Raw genomic sequence first — 17,894 nt, forward strand, 5'->3', positions numbered from 1 at the left:
TGAAAATCTGTTTCCCCTGTGTCGGGAATGCGCTTTGCAGCCGTTTTCCCGGCGCTTCTAATTGATTTCTCGGTAAAACAACTCATATAATCATGTCAAGGTTGTAACAGTCAGTTTAATCGGCAGTTGTTTACAAAATTGTAAAATAAAAATAAAACTGTCTTCTTACGCTGTATTGTGTTATTATAAATGGCAAGATAAACGGTCTTTTTCCAACTTTTGTCACTTTAACCTGACAAATAAAAGTAAGCCATAAAACACTATTCGAGCACCTACTGTGTATTTATGATTTTACATTGCTGAAAGAGGAGGATGGGATGGCTGATAGCAGGACACAAACATTATGGCTGTTTCTCAATTCACGAGAATGCGAGCGCGTTCTCGTGAATTGAGAAACAGCCTAAGACTTCCTGAAAACACAAGAGTGTAGACTTCCCAGTACATCCCTTTGTAATATAAAATATGACAGTTTACTGGATTAAGGAAATTTCTAGTATACTACATCCTATCACACATAATTTTTGAGAATTTAGAAACATTTGCTCTTTATTTCCCAAAGTTTTCGGGAGACGTCTGAAAGACCGTTTATTTATTTTTATTTTACAATTTTGTAAACAGCTGCCGATTAAACTGAATGTTACAACCTAGACATGATTATAGGATTTGTTTTACCGAGAAATCAACTAGAAGCGCCGGGAAAACGGCTGCAAAGTGCGCTCCCGACACGGGGGAAACAGAATTGCGCACAACACCGGCCTACGAAATGGCGGCGGCCGTCCAATCCATCCAGAGACCACGCCAACAACGCCATCTTCTTCGCCAGGCTGGAAAACAACTAAATGATAGTGGTATGAATAAAAATCAAACGCAAGTCACAATAACATTAAACAAGGAAGGAGAAGCAGTAAAAACAAGTCACTTACAGATAATGTCGTCTTTATCAACATCGTGTAAATCTGGAATTGCAGACATTGCTCCGAGCAAATGGGAGGTCACCGCCTCGCTCCGGTTCATAGCGCCTGCAATTTGTCTCCGAGTTGTGAAGACGGCATACTGCTTCCTGTAAATGAAAATACACTTTAATAAAGCTTGTTCTTTTGCAAGGCTACTAGGCTAATCTTAGATTCGGTTGTAGGCTAGGCTACTTTTAGCTTAGCTAGCAGTCACCGAACATATTCTTACCTAAGCTTGGGATTCTGCACCCGTCTTCTCTTCTTGGAGTTAGTCTCTCCCGCACAGTTGTTCGACTGCAGAGCCGCCAACTTGTCCTCTATGGACAGCAACCTGGAGTTTACCGAATTCTGCAGTTAAGTGAACCGCTCATTCATATCGGCACTATTAGCTGACGAGACGGTCCACTTCTTCTTCTTCTTCTTCTTCTTCTTTCGGTTTTTATGGCGGTTGGCAACTAACTTTAATGGTGCATTACTGCCACCAACTGGACTGGAGTGTGGTACTGGAGTCTAACCTTCCCTAATAGGTTGCAAACAAATAAAACAAACACACAAACAAACATAACAAAACAAACCAATCAAAACAAAACAAACAAAAAGATCATACTAAATTATTTTAATTAGTCCTGTATTCCTCAGGAAGCCAATTACATAGTTTACACTCATTTCCCCTGTGTTTTTTTGCAGAATTTCTGCCTCATCTGAAGTTTAGCCTCATCTGTTCTCCTTGTAATTGTAAGACTAGTCTTTGTCTTTCTTCCTGATATTTATTACAGTGTACAATAACATGCTCTATAGTCTCTGGACTACCACAGAATTCAGTTGCCATCAGCATGCTTCTTCATTATTAACAAAGTTTTATTTAGACGTGTGTGTCCATACCTCATTCTAGAAAATACATCCTCCTCCTCCTTGCTTCTGTTTGTATTTCTGCTCTTTCCCACTTTATTCTGAATGTTATAGAACTGTCTTCCAGTCTGCCCACCGTCCCATAATGTTTGCCATTTACCCTTAACTATGTTTTTGACCATACTTTTAATTTCTTCTTTGCTGTAGTGCACTTCAACATCTATATTAGAATGTCTAGCTGCTTGCTTAGCGCTTTTATCTGCTAACTCGTTTCCTATTACTCCTATATGAGCTGGTACAATACCAGAGTTATATTAATTCCTGACTTTATTAGATTATTTGCAGCTTGCAGTATATCATACACAATGTCTTGCCTTGATTTTGACTGAAATGTTTTAATACTGATTAATGCTGAGCTGGAATCTGAAGCAATTACTGCCTTCCTTGGCCTATTGACCTCCACCCAAAGCAAAGCTAGCCACACAGCAATCAATTTCGCTGTGTAAACTGCTAAATCATCACTCATTCTTTTTCCAACTTTAATGTTTAATTTTGGAATGACATAAGCAACACCCATTCTTTTATCAGTTAGTTTAGATGCATCTGTATATATAGTTAAATGCTTACTATACCTCTCCATTAAAGTGGGACTTATTTTTAGTTCATTAAACCCCATTTCATTTACTTTAACCTGAATGACCCAACCAAAACTTCTGACTTGAACATTTCCACGCTCTTGGCATTGCTTCAGTACCTACTGACTCATATGAGACAGTCCACTGATAGCAATCAGCAGTTTCTTCTCGTCAGTCTGCGGACTGGCTGAAAGTTGTAGATCGCGTCCAAGAGGAGTTGAAGGGGAGTTGAATGCGAGACATGGGTAAACTCCCCCTGCAACCCTGATTTGCATTTGTATAGCTCACAGTATTTTCATTTACATGTTAAAGCCTCCCCTAGAATTAGGAGGAGGGGGGGTCATGGGGGGACCACGCCAAGCAAGGCCCACGTCAATGCGGTACCGCGCGCGAGCTATTTTTAGAAACACAACGTCACGATGACGTCACATCACGTGGTACGCAGTGGGACAAACTCCTGAAAAGCCGCCGTTGTTTCGCTGTAAGAGACGTGCGTTAGCCTAGGTTTTACTCGGTAAACGACTGCTTTTTCCAAATCTAAAACCATGGTTTTTAAACATTGTTGCTATGGAACGTGCAACAGCGACTCGAGTTACGCTGATCGGCCGCATATGAAGGATGTTTTCTTCCAGACTGCCAAGGAGAAATGTGTACGCTTGGAACACCGGGGCGGTCGGCCTACACAACAGTTCAACCCGGAAAAAGTTACCAAATTCAAGTACATATGTAGCAAGCATTTTGTCGGAGGAAAGGGCCCAACCGAAGAACATCCTGACCCAATTCCAGCGACATCAAGTCAATGTAAGAGTATTTTGGTGGCCGACATGTTAATAAAGTAGCGCCTGCTACCATGACAACATATAGGCTATCCTGGTAGCAGGCGCTAACATGATAGCCTGCTACCAGGATAGCTTACTCAAAAACATTTCAAATGAGACAAACATTAAACATATACCCATTCCTGGACGGTGATTGCAAACAACAACAAAAAAAACGGCCGACGCTGCCATGATCGCCGCGCAGGAAAAAAAAAACAAAGCTTACCGTTCGATCAACTCGGCCAGTTTTCCAGTCTTTTTAAACCATCGAACCTCAAGCCATCGTTTGAGCTGAAGGTTGGTGTGTTCTTCGACAGTGCGACCAGTAAACCGTGTGCCTGGGACATCGTCTTGGGAAAGTTTAACGGCTGTAAAGTCGGTCATATCTGTTATCCGTGCGTTCTCTCCTGTATGCGTTCTCTCCTGTATGCCCTACCTAAGCGGCAAAAGGGGCGTTGCTCTTGAGACGGTGACGTCACGTGCGCGGTACCGCATTTCTGACAATTCACGGCAGTTTTCGGTGTTGCCTGCAAATTACCGTGAACAGCCGTTAACCTGAACTTCCACGACAATCTACAGTGCCGCATAGTGACGAAAATCACACTTTTCATGCAGTGCCAGGAACGGTGCTCCCGTCGCCCTGGTGGGGGGAAAAAGATCATAGCAGACAGTGTCAGGTGGGCAGCAGGTGTTGTTCCATGATTTACATCATGTGAATCAGTCCTGTTTCCCCCCATAAGTTGTATAGGCACTTCCTTTCCTTTCCTTGCTACATCTGTCCTGACCTTCGCTTACCCTTCGTTCAGAAGATGCCTGAGGGCCCAGTTCATCCAATGTCCTTCAGGTGTGATCCCCATGTTTTCCTTTGGAGTTCTCATACTCAGATGTTTCTGTCTGCAAGCTAATGAGATCCTCGTCTCGCTCCTCCTTGAGATGAAAGCTGCCCTGTTCTAACTCCCTAACTCTTTCTTTAGCTGAAACACGCCTCTCAGTTTCTAGCACTAACCTTCGGTGGAATAGTGCAGATAATTCACAGAGGATATCGCTACCAATCTATCCTTTGGCTTGCTTTGGACTTCCTCCACCAATTCCTGAATCTTCCTTTCACAGTCCTCTATGCCAAACCGATTCAAGCGGTTTTGGTCCTCCAGTGTCATTTTAAGCAATGAGCTAATGACACCCTGGGCCTCCATTCCAATGGAGGGTTCTGGGTGTTAACATTTGTGTTAATATCAGATGTTAACTCCGAGAGGAGGTTAGCTCTGAATTCTGAATAACCATGCAACTCTGAATTGAAATGAACACAAACAATTACTATTCCACAGTTGTTGTTTATTAAACCAAAAGTAATTCCCTGTTACAGTAATTCTCTGATTCAACAACCTTGGAAATCTTACTCACTACTAAATTAAACATGCAAAATATATGTGGAAATAAAAGAAAAAAAACAATGGATTAAAATGAGAGGTAGCAAATCTTAGTTCAGCTGAGCTAACCACAGTTTAGTTGCTCGACACCCTCCCAAGATGGCGACTATGATGACGTATGCTATGCAAATTTGTGTGATGCGTGAGGGGAGGTCTTAATGATGTCACCACGCTTATGCTAATGGGGGTGATTTTTCGCTTCGAGAGGGAGCGGCTAACTGGTGAGTTTAAAGAAAGACCGCAAACTAACTTTCAAACAAAAAGATTGAATCCGCTGATAACAGAAGCAAAGAGAGAGGGGGAAAATGATGGAAGAAGATGGAAAAAAGAGTCGAAGAAGGAGGACCCGCGGCGGGGTCCTTACGAACCACAAATCAAACATCACCAAATTCAATTTCAAATGCGTGCACATTCACAGAACAAATTTCAACAGTTAATACACTCCGCCTTGGAGTAAAAAGCATTTACCTAAATCCTTTACACCTGCCCAGGCACTTCTAAACCACCCTACAGGTGAAAAAGAAATAAAAGAAAAGAAAAGGGGAATTTTCTTTGACGATGTCCCGACTGGGTCCGGAGGCATTCCGAGTCCGCGGATCTGGTCCAGCTCAGCGCGCCGGTGCGTCTTGAAGAAACACAGGTATTTACAGCCACGAGACCGGGGAGAGAAAGTTCCTTCTCTTTTCCAGGCTTCCAGACGCTTCGTTCGGCCAAAAAAAAGTGGGTCCTCGTTCGATCACCTGGAGATGACGGCTCTCAGTTTTTTGATCAGAGGGAATTCAAAAGTACTTCTTTTTAAGTCGACCTCCTGTTAGTAAATACAAGGAATGGAGTTTGCGTCTGTAATCTTCGGTCCAGCAAAGAGCTATCGAGCATGTGGCGTGGGGGTAATCCACGGAGTAGCTGCGTGCCTTCCCTGTCTGGCAGAATGCCAAGAAGAAGGCTGAATGCCTTCTGTTGCTGGGTTTTGTACCTTTCCCTAGTAATGTTATCTCTTCGCTTCGTTGCTAGGGTCGCGGCCATTTTGGGCCGTGTGGCATGATGGGAGTTAGTGGCCATTTTGACCACATTGCATCATGGGAAATGCAGTTCGTCACGTTTGAACCGTCATTACACGCGGAACATGGTCCACTTAAACTCAATGTCCCCCGCCTCCCTCGGGACGTGTTCAAAGCTCTCCCGGAGGTGGGAGTTAAAGCTCCGTCTCACGGGGGACTCTGCCAGACGTTCCCAGCAAACCTTCACAATACGTTTGGGCCTGCCAGGTCTTACCGGCTTCCTCCCCCGCCATCGTAGCCAGCTCACCACCAGGTAGTGGTCGGTGGAGAGCTCCGCCTCTCTCTTCACCCGAGAGTCCAAGACATGCGGCCGCAGGTCAGATGAAACAACAAAAAAGTTGATCATTGAACTACGGCCTAGGGTGTCCTGGTGCCAAGAGCACATATGGACAACGTTATGCTTGAACATCGTGTTTCGTTATGGACAATCCATGACGAGCACAGAAGTCCAACAACCGATTACCACTCGAATTCAGATCAGGTGGGCCGTTCCTCCCAACCACGACCCTCCAGGTCCCACTGTCATTGCCCACGTGAGCGTTGAAGTCTCCCAGCAAAACGAGGAAGTCCCCAGGAGGGGCACTCTCCAGTACCCCCTCCAAGGACTCCAAAAATGGTGGGTAATCCGAGCTGCTGTTTGGCGCATAAGCACAAACAACAGTCAGAACCCGTCCCCCCACACGTATGTGGAGGGAGGCCACCCTCTTGTTCACCAGGGTGAACCCCAACGTACAGGCACCGAGATGATGGGCAACAAGTACGCCCACTCCAGCTCGGCGCCTTTCACCAGGGGCAACTTCAGAGTGGAAGAATGTCCAACCCCTCTCAGGGAGACTAGTTCCAGAGCCAGAGCCATGTGTTGAGGTGAGTCCGACTATCTCTAGTCGGAACCTCTCAACCTCGCACACAAGCTCAGTGTCCTTCCCCACCAGAGCGAAATATAAATATTTTAAATTTCAAGTTTTAGCTTTTCAATTAAAATATATATTTTTTCAAATTAACCAACCTCTTGGCCCCAATTTTGCTCCATATTAAAACAACTGTGCTTTTACCTCTGATTTAATGAACGCCTCTCTTTGAAAATTATCTGGAGTTTCTTTGTTTTTTCTCCATGGAAGTCATGTGACCAAGATGAAAAAACAAAAACGATCAGCGGACCCATTTTTAACACACGTTTACATTCATGAGATGCTTTGTATTGACCATTTATGGTTGAATCTAGGCGTGTAGAGGGCAGAACATGAGGCAGGACCTGGTATGCAAAGGTTCAGGTACAGCTGTGATCTATAAAGCGAAATTGCATGCTTCTTTGTGTGAGCATGGTTTTATGAATCTGAATATTTTTTGGCATACGTCATTTTCTTTTTCTTAGTGTTGTTGAAGCCGTCTCGCTTCCCCGAGTTCGTTAATTTGTGTGCAGGACTTTAAAATAATAACCATGGACGCAGAATTCAATTTCACCTTTGCAAAGGGGAGAGATGATACACCTGCCGACTCCGGGCAACAACTCTGTCTCTCCCCCTGTTTAGGCTTGTTTTTATTAAAGTTAGAACATAGATTATACAAGGTCACACAATGACTGATGCACACATCTTATCGCTATCTTACTCCCTAATAACCATCTTCTCTTGTTTTCTCCTGCTGCATGTTCACCGGAGTTTCTGTTCTTTCCCACTGCCTAGGAACTGGCCTTGAAACTCTCTCCTGATACTTTTGCTCGTACACAGAATCTATTCACATTCTCTTCTTCTGATCAACAGATGTGGATAAATAAATTGCATATTAAAAGCATGTTAAGCCTTCATAAATGTGTACTAAAAAAACGGATCAAAGTTAATACGTTCCACAGTGTACATACACTTTGAGAATGCATTCCATGCAATGTTTTATAAGATTCAAATTGATATAGAATACAGTACGCTTTCAGTGACATAGGAAATATGGAAGAATTTATAAGCCAATTAGCTTGTATTTGTGCATTTGCTGGCACATGCATTATTATTATTATTATTATCATTATTATATTTGTTTTCATATACTTAGACCATTCACTATACACAAAAAACATGGTTGTAAAGAGACCTAGACACAAACACATGCATGCACACACAGTGATAACCTGTCCCCACTCTAACCTGAAGAACTGTATTATATTCAAGTAAAAACTAATGAAAAGATGTAAAAATTAGTTATGTGGTCTGTTTTATGATAAAGGGGAAGGGACAGTTGCGACAGTTCTTGCCACCGTCCCCATTCCTGCCAGGCATGATAAAATTTCATGTTCTAGCTAAACTAGGTGATCTTGATACATTTTACCTCTATTAGCCCAAAGTAAACTTATCAGTTGTTTAAATTGTATAAGTCTATATTAAATAACATACCCTAAAAACGACCCCCATCTGCTGGACATCTGTCAAGTCAGCAATCTTTCCCATGATTGTGACGGCCATAAAATACTATGACAAATACTATTGACAAATAGACCCAGAAGTGGTCCTAGCCTGTTTGGTGCCCTGGGCGAACAACCCCACAGAATAGACCCCACTGACAAGGAGTGTTAAGACTTGTTTTGTCACTCTTATTCTTTATTATTTAATGTGTTCAAAGTGTTTTTTAAAGTGTTTAGAAAAGACACCCTACCGCAAATTGGCGCTACTACACTAGTTTTACAGATCTGTGAGTCCACGCAGAAGCCACGTCTGTCTGTGCTTTCAAGTGAGCCAACACTTTAGAAATAGATGGTCAAGCCAGCCGGCGTTAGCCCTCTCTTCAAGATTAGCTTCCTGCATATAGTGCATTATGGTAACAGAGCAGTAGGGGTGACCTTGCAGGAAAAAAAGATAGAAATGAAGACAAAAGGAGAAACTTAACCCCCTGAAAACTTACATTAGTAACAAAGCTATTTCTTTCGCACACATATACTATAACCAGAATACATATTTCATAATTTTACTGTAGATTAAAAAAAAACAAGCCACTTGCTTCTAATGCCAATGTAGGATAGGCGTTTGACTCATTTTGTGGTATTTATTTCTCCAAAAGGCTAAGAGGTGACAACAAACTCCCAGCATATAATATCAAAGGGACACCTATATAACTAGAATAAATATTTCATAATTTTACTATAGACTTTTGGAGAAATACCAAGTTAAAGTTCCTCATAAGGAATTTATTCTAAAACCGTGAGAGGGTTAGTTATTGTTTTGGTGGTCCATCCTCAAATTGATAGCCTCTTGTTTGGTATTTTTCTATTTGACACACTTTTACACAAACAACTCTTAAGTTTTAAAAATAGATGTTTTCTTCCTCATATTCCTGTTATTCCTCCTCCTCCTCAGCAACAGCTACAACAGCAGCTACTAGCTGTTGTTGTTGCACACAATATTTGGTTCTCTTTCATACAACCCTAAAGTCGGGGACATTTCCAGGGACTGCAGTGAAATACTGTGGTCAAATGAGCTGACACTTGGAAATATGCTATCAAGCCAGCCAACGTTAGCTCTCCCTTAAAGATTAGCTTTGTGCATACATTGTACATTACGGTAACAGTGTAGAGGAGGCTTTGCAGGCAAAAACAAAAGAAATTAAGAGAAAAGGAGAAGCTTACCATCAGAAAATGTATAGTTATGACAAAGTTATTACTTTCATGTAAACAGACCAGAATAAATATTTCATAATTTTACTGTAGATGATAAAAAGTTTCTCATGATACCTATACAGGATATGCTTTTGATCCATTTTCAGTAATTTATGTTATTGTTTCACCGTGTCCCGTCTACGGTGAAGCACCCTCGGTGGACCCAGTTCTTTTTACCCAGTCAGGTGACCCCCACTTACTTATTACCTTGAATGTAGGACGCATTAAAACAGACAAGTATGCTTTTAGTTATATTTTATCTACGTAAAGACAGAGAAATAGTTACAGTCACACCAGCGCTGATGGGCTCCTGATTGGCAGGAAGCCTCGATTGCTCATCACACAAACATTATATAGGTATCTAGGTACACACCCATACAAGGGCTGTACACATCCAAACTGTGACATCAGCAGAGAAACTGTGTCACCTCCAGGGTGGTATCTGATAGATATGTGCCAATCTTTTGGGTCAGTGCCATCTAAGTGTGCCATGCAGTTCTAGGATAAACAGCTCGTTCCACTTGACCTCGTTGATATCCTAACAGAACCCCTGATGATGTGCCAAAATGGCACATCACCAAAGATGATCAACCAGTGGAACGACAACTCTCAGTCTGTCCCTCTCCCAGAACAGTCGGTCATTCCGTCCAGTCCAAGCAATCCAAGCACGTCAGCTTCCGGCTTCCAGAGTCCATCCATCCGTGATCTCCATGGCAGTCGATAGTGCGGCTCAGTCTCTGGGGTCACACAATCCCTGCTGGTGTGCCCGAAAGGCACTTTGTAAAAAACAGTCCAATTGTCCATTAGCCCCCCCTGTTGGTGTGCCCCAAAGGCACATCACAACGAAAACAGTTCCAAGAAATGGGCCGGACAAACATCAATGAAACATCTTAGCATGAATACTTCATAATTCAGCATTTTTTAGTCAAGACCACAGTCCAAGCATTTTATCTACAATTTAGGGTTCAACTATTTGAGCTAGGCCTGTTTTAGGTTCCTATGCGCACAGTATTTTAAGTTTACTTTAGACTAGATAAACTAAGACTGTTCATTAACCAAGGCCAAATTCGTCTACTCTACCTCCACCCCAAGAAACCTCCTACTTGGTCCTCCACTCTCCATTCCAATGGACAAACATCCATCACCTTGAAACCTTACAAATCCAAAGAATACCAGTAGGGGGCATCAGAGGGCGGGCTGAGCCTCCAGCAGAAAAAACCCATCTCTCTAAGAAATGGTAAAAAACCCGATAGAGCCCAGTCTAGGGCACTTCCACTCTGGGCCAACCTGAGCAAGAAGACACCCTGTATTGAATCTAAAAATTAGCCTTACCGAGTAATTTATGGATCTGTGATAGCCATCAGATCCTGGTTCTCTATATAACAAAGCAAAAAGATTGCAAGAACTGTAGGTCTTGGTGTGTGTGTCTGTAACAGAGAGTTTTCATTCTTAATCATAAAACCATAGCGATTAACTTAAGGCAACATCACAGTATAAACGTCATAACACATAAAATCAAACATGGAAGTCAGTGGAGAAGAGAAAGGAGAAAAAAAGGAGAGAAATCGGTTTTGTGATATAAAAAGAGTCTGTACGTCAACAACGCAAGTAAAAAACCGTCAGGCCAGTCTGAGCACGTGGCAGGCATGAATCTATTTGCGCATAAGTGGTCAGCTCAGAGTTCTCAGGCAACTGCTCCTTCATGGCAAACAGAAAGAAGAAAACATTAAAAAAATCATAGTTCTCTGGCATGTTACTCCCAAACTTCTTAAGTCCTTGTTCCTCAGCATGGACAAAAACGATTTAGTTGGATGGTAATGAGTGTTCTGTCCTTTTTCAGGCAATAAGCATTTTATCCCCAGTAAAATGCTCTGTGAAGATGGTTGGCAGACACCAGGCCTTGTTTACTGTTGAAGAACAGAAACAAGGTGTAATTAGTGTTCTCATCAAGACTCACAATCTTCTGTCATTTACCTTCTTCAAACACTTTCACATCCAGATATTTCCGTTCACAATTATTGTGCTCTTAGCTTAACCTCCTTTACTGTAATCATTAGATCTTGCATTTACTCTTTTATAAAAGGAGAAATCTGAAAGTTCAACTGTATCTGCAGCAACATTTCCCTATAATTCTTAACCAAAAATGTTCCCATGTGTGTCTCACCTTACAGTGTCCAACAGTTGAAAATTCTCTGAAACAGAAATTTATCATCATATGTTTCATGGCTACTGTGACACGGTTCATCTCAACTTATTTAGCACACAGGGAATTGTATTAAAACCTTTGAGAAACTTCTTACTGAACCAGCTCTAAAATACTTCACATTTTTCTAAACAGCCCAACAGAAAAACTCTTAAGTTTGTAAAAGAAAGCTCTACTATATATATATTTCCAGAATATTGTTGTGATGGTACTCAGAAGCAACCCCATGTACTTCTTGTCTTATTTTGAAAAACTCAGCTGAAAAAAAGGAAGTGTGTGCATGCCCCTCGCACACATAAAGTCATGGTTACTATTCAGGAAGTGGGTGTAACCCAGGGCGGAGACAGGAAGTAGTTCTTTGAATCAGTTTCAGGTTGACATGCATTAAACCAAAAGACTCCTAGTTGAATACGTCTTTCCCCAAAAGCGAAGAGCAATTCTAACCCCATTAATTCTTGATTTTTTTTTTCTAATCACTTCTGCTTGTTTTAACAGATAGCTTTTGTAAACAACCCTGGTTGTATTTTATGTCCCCCTGTTTGAATCTTGTTTGAAACAAAAATTACTGATTTTTTTTGTCCAAAATTTGATTAAAAACTGGATTAGGCAGGAGTCAAGTACATCACCTTTTTCTCCGTCCCCTGGACCACTGTGGCACCGCTTGGTACCTACTTGTCTCTGAGAATGCCTAAGAAAAGAGACTAAAATCTCTCCGTTAGCACATTCCAATTATATATGACCAGGTTTCCTTGCAAGAAAATGCAGAAAACAGGATAGAAATGTTAATGTGAGTCAGTAGAGAGGGCAGCAGTGGGAAGGGGTACATGAACAATTTCCAAAGCCACCTTCTTACCGCTAGAAGGATACTGAATACTGAATTGTACTTTATAACTAAATTTGCCTTGCCTTGCCTAGAAGGTCTCAATATTACCTGTCATAAGTTTGTTAAACTTAGCATAATTTAGTCACTTTTGTCAATCCCTGCACGTCCATTTTAGATCATGACTTCTTACCATACGGACTGAAAGAGCTCACTTTCCAGAGTCTTCTGTTGGAACAAAGGTGGCTTTACAGTTTCATCTCACATCATCTGAAAGAAGTAACTCAGAGAAAAACAATTATGTTAGTGTATTAGGTGACAAAAGAAAACCTGGTCTTTTTAGTATCTTGGTTCTTAACGTGGTGTGTCTAAGTTCTCGGTTGGTCCAGGGGAGGTAGGAATCTCTCGTTCCTTTACTTTCATCATTTTGTATTAAAACTTCTCATCTTCTTAAATTATCTGCCGAACAACCTTGAATGTTGTCACTTTTTTGCCACTGGTGATGCAAAAATTAAAGCAAAGGAATCATTTAACAAAGAAATAATCAAAAATGCACAAAACAATAAAAACCCGAAAGTAAAAAGTCTCCCAAGGAGTGCATTATGTGTGTTCCAATATCTTATAGCATTCTTTTGATTTCTTTCTAGCTCTTTCGATCATGCAAACTTAGTTATTAATGCTTTTCAATCTTAATTGGTCAAGGGTGAAACTTTAAAGCAACCATTTCCTCTTTCAGTGTTTTGAGCTTCTGGTGTTTTTCTATACATGATAAGAGTTTTCCCCGTAATTCAGCACATTGAGAAAGCTACCCAGAATTTAACCCTTCAGAAGCTGGCTTTATTTAATTTTTTTCCCTCTGACATAGTTTTCGTGCCCCCAGGCCAGAACACACAGACCCAGCCTTGCCATAACATTCAGATGTTTACATCATGGTCAGATTTGTTTATCATATCTATTGTCCTGTTTCAGGTTAAACTGACCCTCTGAGGCTTGCCTCAGCTCAGCATAACTAATAACATCAGATGCTTTTGTAACTGATGACATGCTTAATGTGGCCTTGTGATATCTTGACACTTCTCAAAATTTCTCATTAGCTGCATTCAAATCCCAAGTAAAAAGAAATAAAATAAATTAATAGAGAACCCTTAGAAAAGCAACCATATTTAGTCCCATACAGTTTGTTTAAAGCACAGTTTGTCTCGTCTATTTAAATCAAAAATCATGTATATCTTAATGCCCTTAAATTCTTCTCTTTAGGCAGCTGTAAAATCCTTAGTTAAAAATCTCCCCTTAAACATATCCCATCTGGTTCCATTTCTCCCAAACATTCTCCCATATGCTCCCCATATGCTGTTTGCCATTTTATTAATGTTCTAAAATTACAATATAAAAGCTTTTACTCTGTTATTATTTCAGCTGTCATGAATTCATTGACAAACACAAGCCAAACCCAATCTAATAGCATAACTGAATACAGCCCCAACGTCTCTGGTTTGCTGTAATGCATAATTAAGCTCCAAACTAAAAAAAACTTTATCCCCAGTCCCAAGTATTTCCTACAGCCCTGGGATATTTTTGTTTAAGACACTTTAGCATATCTCAGTGTAACAATTTAATTTGGCCAGATATTTAATGTGGGAAGAAAACAAACTGTGTTATTGAAACCTCTCTATACCTTTCTTCAGCTTTTAGTTAACATAGTTCATGATTAAAAACGTCATTTGAATTACGGAGCTGCAGTTCTCCCAAACCAAATGAACATTCTGAAACCATGAACATTACTTCACACAGACGAACGTTTAGTTACATGTGATACACAAATTGCATACATACAGTAACATAGAACTGACGACATTCAGACAAACAAACACACGCAGGCCTTTACTTCTGACAGGGAGGAAGGGCTGGTCAGATTCTAACGACGGTTAGGGCAGCTTCTTTCAAAATGCCCTGGGTAACCACACGTCCAGCACAAGGGCATATCATAATCTTTGGTTGGTCCCTTTCTATGATTTCTGTACTGCTGTGTATCTCTGCTGGGAATTTGTCCCCATGGAGGACTCTGATACATCTGAAATGGGACATCTGGAGGGAGGGATCCCACAAACTGGTCTGAACCAAACACAGGAGTCGGGGCCATAACCATCTGCGCTTTTGCAACATTCTTCTTCCTCCTCCTCCTTTTACTTTGATTGTCTCTCAGCTGTTTTAGCTGTTCAGCTACGAGTTGTTGTTCTAAGTTCTGTATATCACTGCTAAGTTGCTTCATGTTCTTTTCATCCATATCCAGCTGATGAACCAAAGCTGCCATCCATTGATCTAAAGGCATATCATAACTCGCAACCATTCTATACATGTTCTGCTTAACATCCTGTGCCTGGCCCTTTAACATTGCTTGTTTAAAGAGTTGCTGCAGCGTGACTGATAACGGGCAAGAGCCCGTCTGGTCTTCCCATACTTTCAACATTCTGTTCACATATGCTAAAGCCGACTCCCCTGCACAACATGTAGTGTCATTTAAAAGGCCAGAATCCGTACTTACCGGATAAAACGCCCTCAGTGTGCTCCAAAGTTGCCGTGCCACTGGGTCCAGAGGGGCAGCTGCTCCTAGTTCGTCAGTTCCAGCAGAAACTTCAACCGCATGTACCTCTTGTGGTTCCAGGTATGCTGATAAGCTAGTCCTCACATCACCAATAGCCAATACATACCCGCTTAAAGTCTCCACGAATGCTTTCATCCAAAGGTGCGCCTCTTTTCTGGGATCAGGGAACATGTGCCTCAGATGAACGTTGTCAGCACATGAAAGAGGGCTGTAACCAGCTGCATTCACCTGTCCTGTAGCACTGTGAGTCTGAAACAATGGCAGTTGCACACTTTGTTTCGTTGCAGGTAAAGAAAGATCAGTTTTGTTAGAATGCAGATTATATCTGGGGCCCTTTTCCTCCCTGTATTCGCGTGTGTCATCGATTTTCATAACATCTGTGTCATCTGATTCTGCAGTTTTAAGAGCGTGTCTTACCACTTGTTCTATCGCAACCCGTAGCTGGTCTCGTTTGTGTCCCTCTAACCTACTTTTTCCATGTATCGGTCTTGCGTCACAGCTTACCTGTCCCCCACATAACTCCATACCAGGCACCTGCACCGAAGGGTCTGATGAAGTCACCAAACTCCTGGCCTTGGATAACAGTTCTGCACTATCACCGCACAGATTGTTTTGCATAACAGCGGCTGCACCAGAAGCAGACATCTCTGGAATAACAGGAGCTGTGTACTTATCTTCTTGTTTGAAAGAAGATGATTCCCTTGCCCCCTGCAGATTTTCACTCTCTTGTTGTTTGTCGAGGCCTGAGAAGCAAATGCTGAAATAATGTTCAGTTAGTTTTATCAAGCCTGCTATCTTGATTTCCTCTTTTTGGCATTTTTCTCTAGCAAACTCACCTGCATCAGCCGTTTCTACTTGTGCTTGGGCTAGTCTATTTTTTAACATTTGCAAATAGTAAGTGCACATTTGGGCATTGGGTGGAGGTCCTTCTGTATCACCAAAAACCCCGTCTCTCCTCATTTTTTCACACCACTCCTCAAATTGTTTTAAATGGTTTTCAGCATCTTTGTGTGGGAAGCTTGCCATTATGCTCCCTTTTCCTGTCTCCAGCAGTGTTCCTAAAGAACACCCCTGGAGCTCATTTTCTACCTGATTCTCAGCCATTCCAGCACTCACACGTCTTGGCCAACCTGCTGGGACAGCGTCCTGTCCCCGGTCCAATGAGAGCTTATTTTTTATCTCTCAGACACCAAAACTTATTATGTTCCTATATGCCTTATTATTGTGTTTTTACACGGCAGTTTCAATGAGCCAGTGTACTCAGGATGAGCAGGTTATATGTCACCTGAACAGGTGCACCCTGGTCTTCACTTCCAAAGGCTCAATGTAGTAACGTGTCTCACACACACACACACACACACACACACACACACACACACACACACACACACACACACACACACACACACACACACACACACTCTGGCCAATCTTTAGTTAACTCAGTAGGTACCTCCGGTCTCAATCTCATACGCGCTCGTTTTTCGAAAAAGGCTGCTTTTATATTACCGCAAAAACAAAGATTTTTATGTTCGTCCTCGCGGAAAATAAGGGAGCTCTAAACCCACATTTTCTAGGCTACACAATGTTTTAGAAGCCACGCGTGTTCTCAGTCTCATACGCGCTCGTTTTTCGAAAAAGGCTGCTTTTATATTACCGCAAAAACGAAGATTTTTATGTTTGTCTTCGCGGAAAATAAGGGAGCTCTAAACCCACATTTTCTAGGCTACACAATGTTTAAGAAGCCACGCGTAACGGCGTGCCTGTCAGAATGGCCGCTTTTATGCTACACACAGAGGAACACGTATTTTCCTCTGTGCCTAACAAGGGGACCTTTTAAACCCTAAATTCTCAAGGTACACAGTATTTTCAGAAGCCTGGCCAAGGCTTCCCGGACTTTCACCTCTGTGACCGCACGCAAATCCCAAGTTTTCATCGACACGTTTGCAAACAATTATCCTCAAACATTTCTCTGCCTTTAGAAATACAAAAAGTCGGCCCTCCAGGAAGAAAAAGACACTAGGAGATGAATGAAATCTCCTTACCTTTTGTGCGGCCGCAGGCTGTGTGTTTTTCTTCCGGAATGACGTCCTGGCCAAAAAACGGAAGGTGGTACGCCGCCTTTTGGGACCGGGCGGAAACACCAATTTGTTACTGTTTCACCGTGTCCCGTCTACGGTGAAGCACCCTCGGTGGACCCAGTTCTTTTTACCCAGTCAGGCGACCCCCACTTACTTATTACCTTGAATGTAGGACGCATAAAACAGACAAGTATGCTTTTAGTTATATTTTATCTACGTAAAGACAGAGAAATAGTTACAGTCACACCAGCGCTGATGGGCCCCTGATCGGCAGGAAGGCCTCGAGTGCTCATCACACAAACATTATAAAGGGATCTCGGGACACACCCTTACAAGGGCGGTACACATCCAAACTGTGACATCAGCAGGGAAGCTGTGTCACCTCCGGGGTGGTATCTGATAGATATGTGCCAATCTTTTGGGCCAGTGCCATCTAAGTGTGCCATGCAGTTCTGGGATAAACAGCTCGTTCCACTTGACCTTGTTGATATCCTAACACCTTTAAACTGTAGTATGCTGTGAGCAGTAACTCATTGTTGCTTATTAAACACATCGCCCCCTGACCATGTAAGAAGCTCCATACTGCTCTAGGTCTTTAAACCTGTTTCAGTCATCTAACATTAGTTTAATTGATAATACATCCAAGCATAATTTTATCCCCAAGTAAATCAACCCCTTAACAAGTATCTTGCTCTTGTTCTCATGCAGGGGCGGCTCTAGACAGGGGCTCACAGGGGCCAGTGCCCCTGTAGAAATGGTCTTGGCCCCTGTTATGGGCCCTGTACTAAAGACATAAATTAAATAAACTTCT

General features: G+C 42.0%; 1 long non-coding RNA gene across 1 annotated transcript; it reads right to left on the reverse strand.

The window, feature by feature from the left end:
• Window positions 1–781: 781 nt before the first annotated feature.
• Window positions 782–1,223, reverse strand: LOC118556668. Its single transcript, XR_004927283.1, has 3 exons — window positions 1,183–1,223; window positions 924–1,060; window positions 782–824 (listed from the first exon to the last, which is right to left on the reverse strand). It is a non-coding gene; the product is annotated as an uncharacterized LOC118556668 (long non-coding RNA).
• Between the last annotated feature and the right edge of the window lie 16,671 nt (window positions 1,224–17,894).

Source organism: Fundulus heteroclitus, chromosome 20 (genome assembly GCF_011125445.2).
Source record: "Fundulus heteroclitus isolate FHET01 chromosome 20, MU-UCD_Fhet_4.1, whole genome shotgun sequence".
Taxonomy (NCBI): Eukaryota; Metazoa; Chordata; class Actinopteri; order Cyprinodontiformes; family Fundulidae; genus Fundulus; species Fundulus heteroclitus.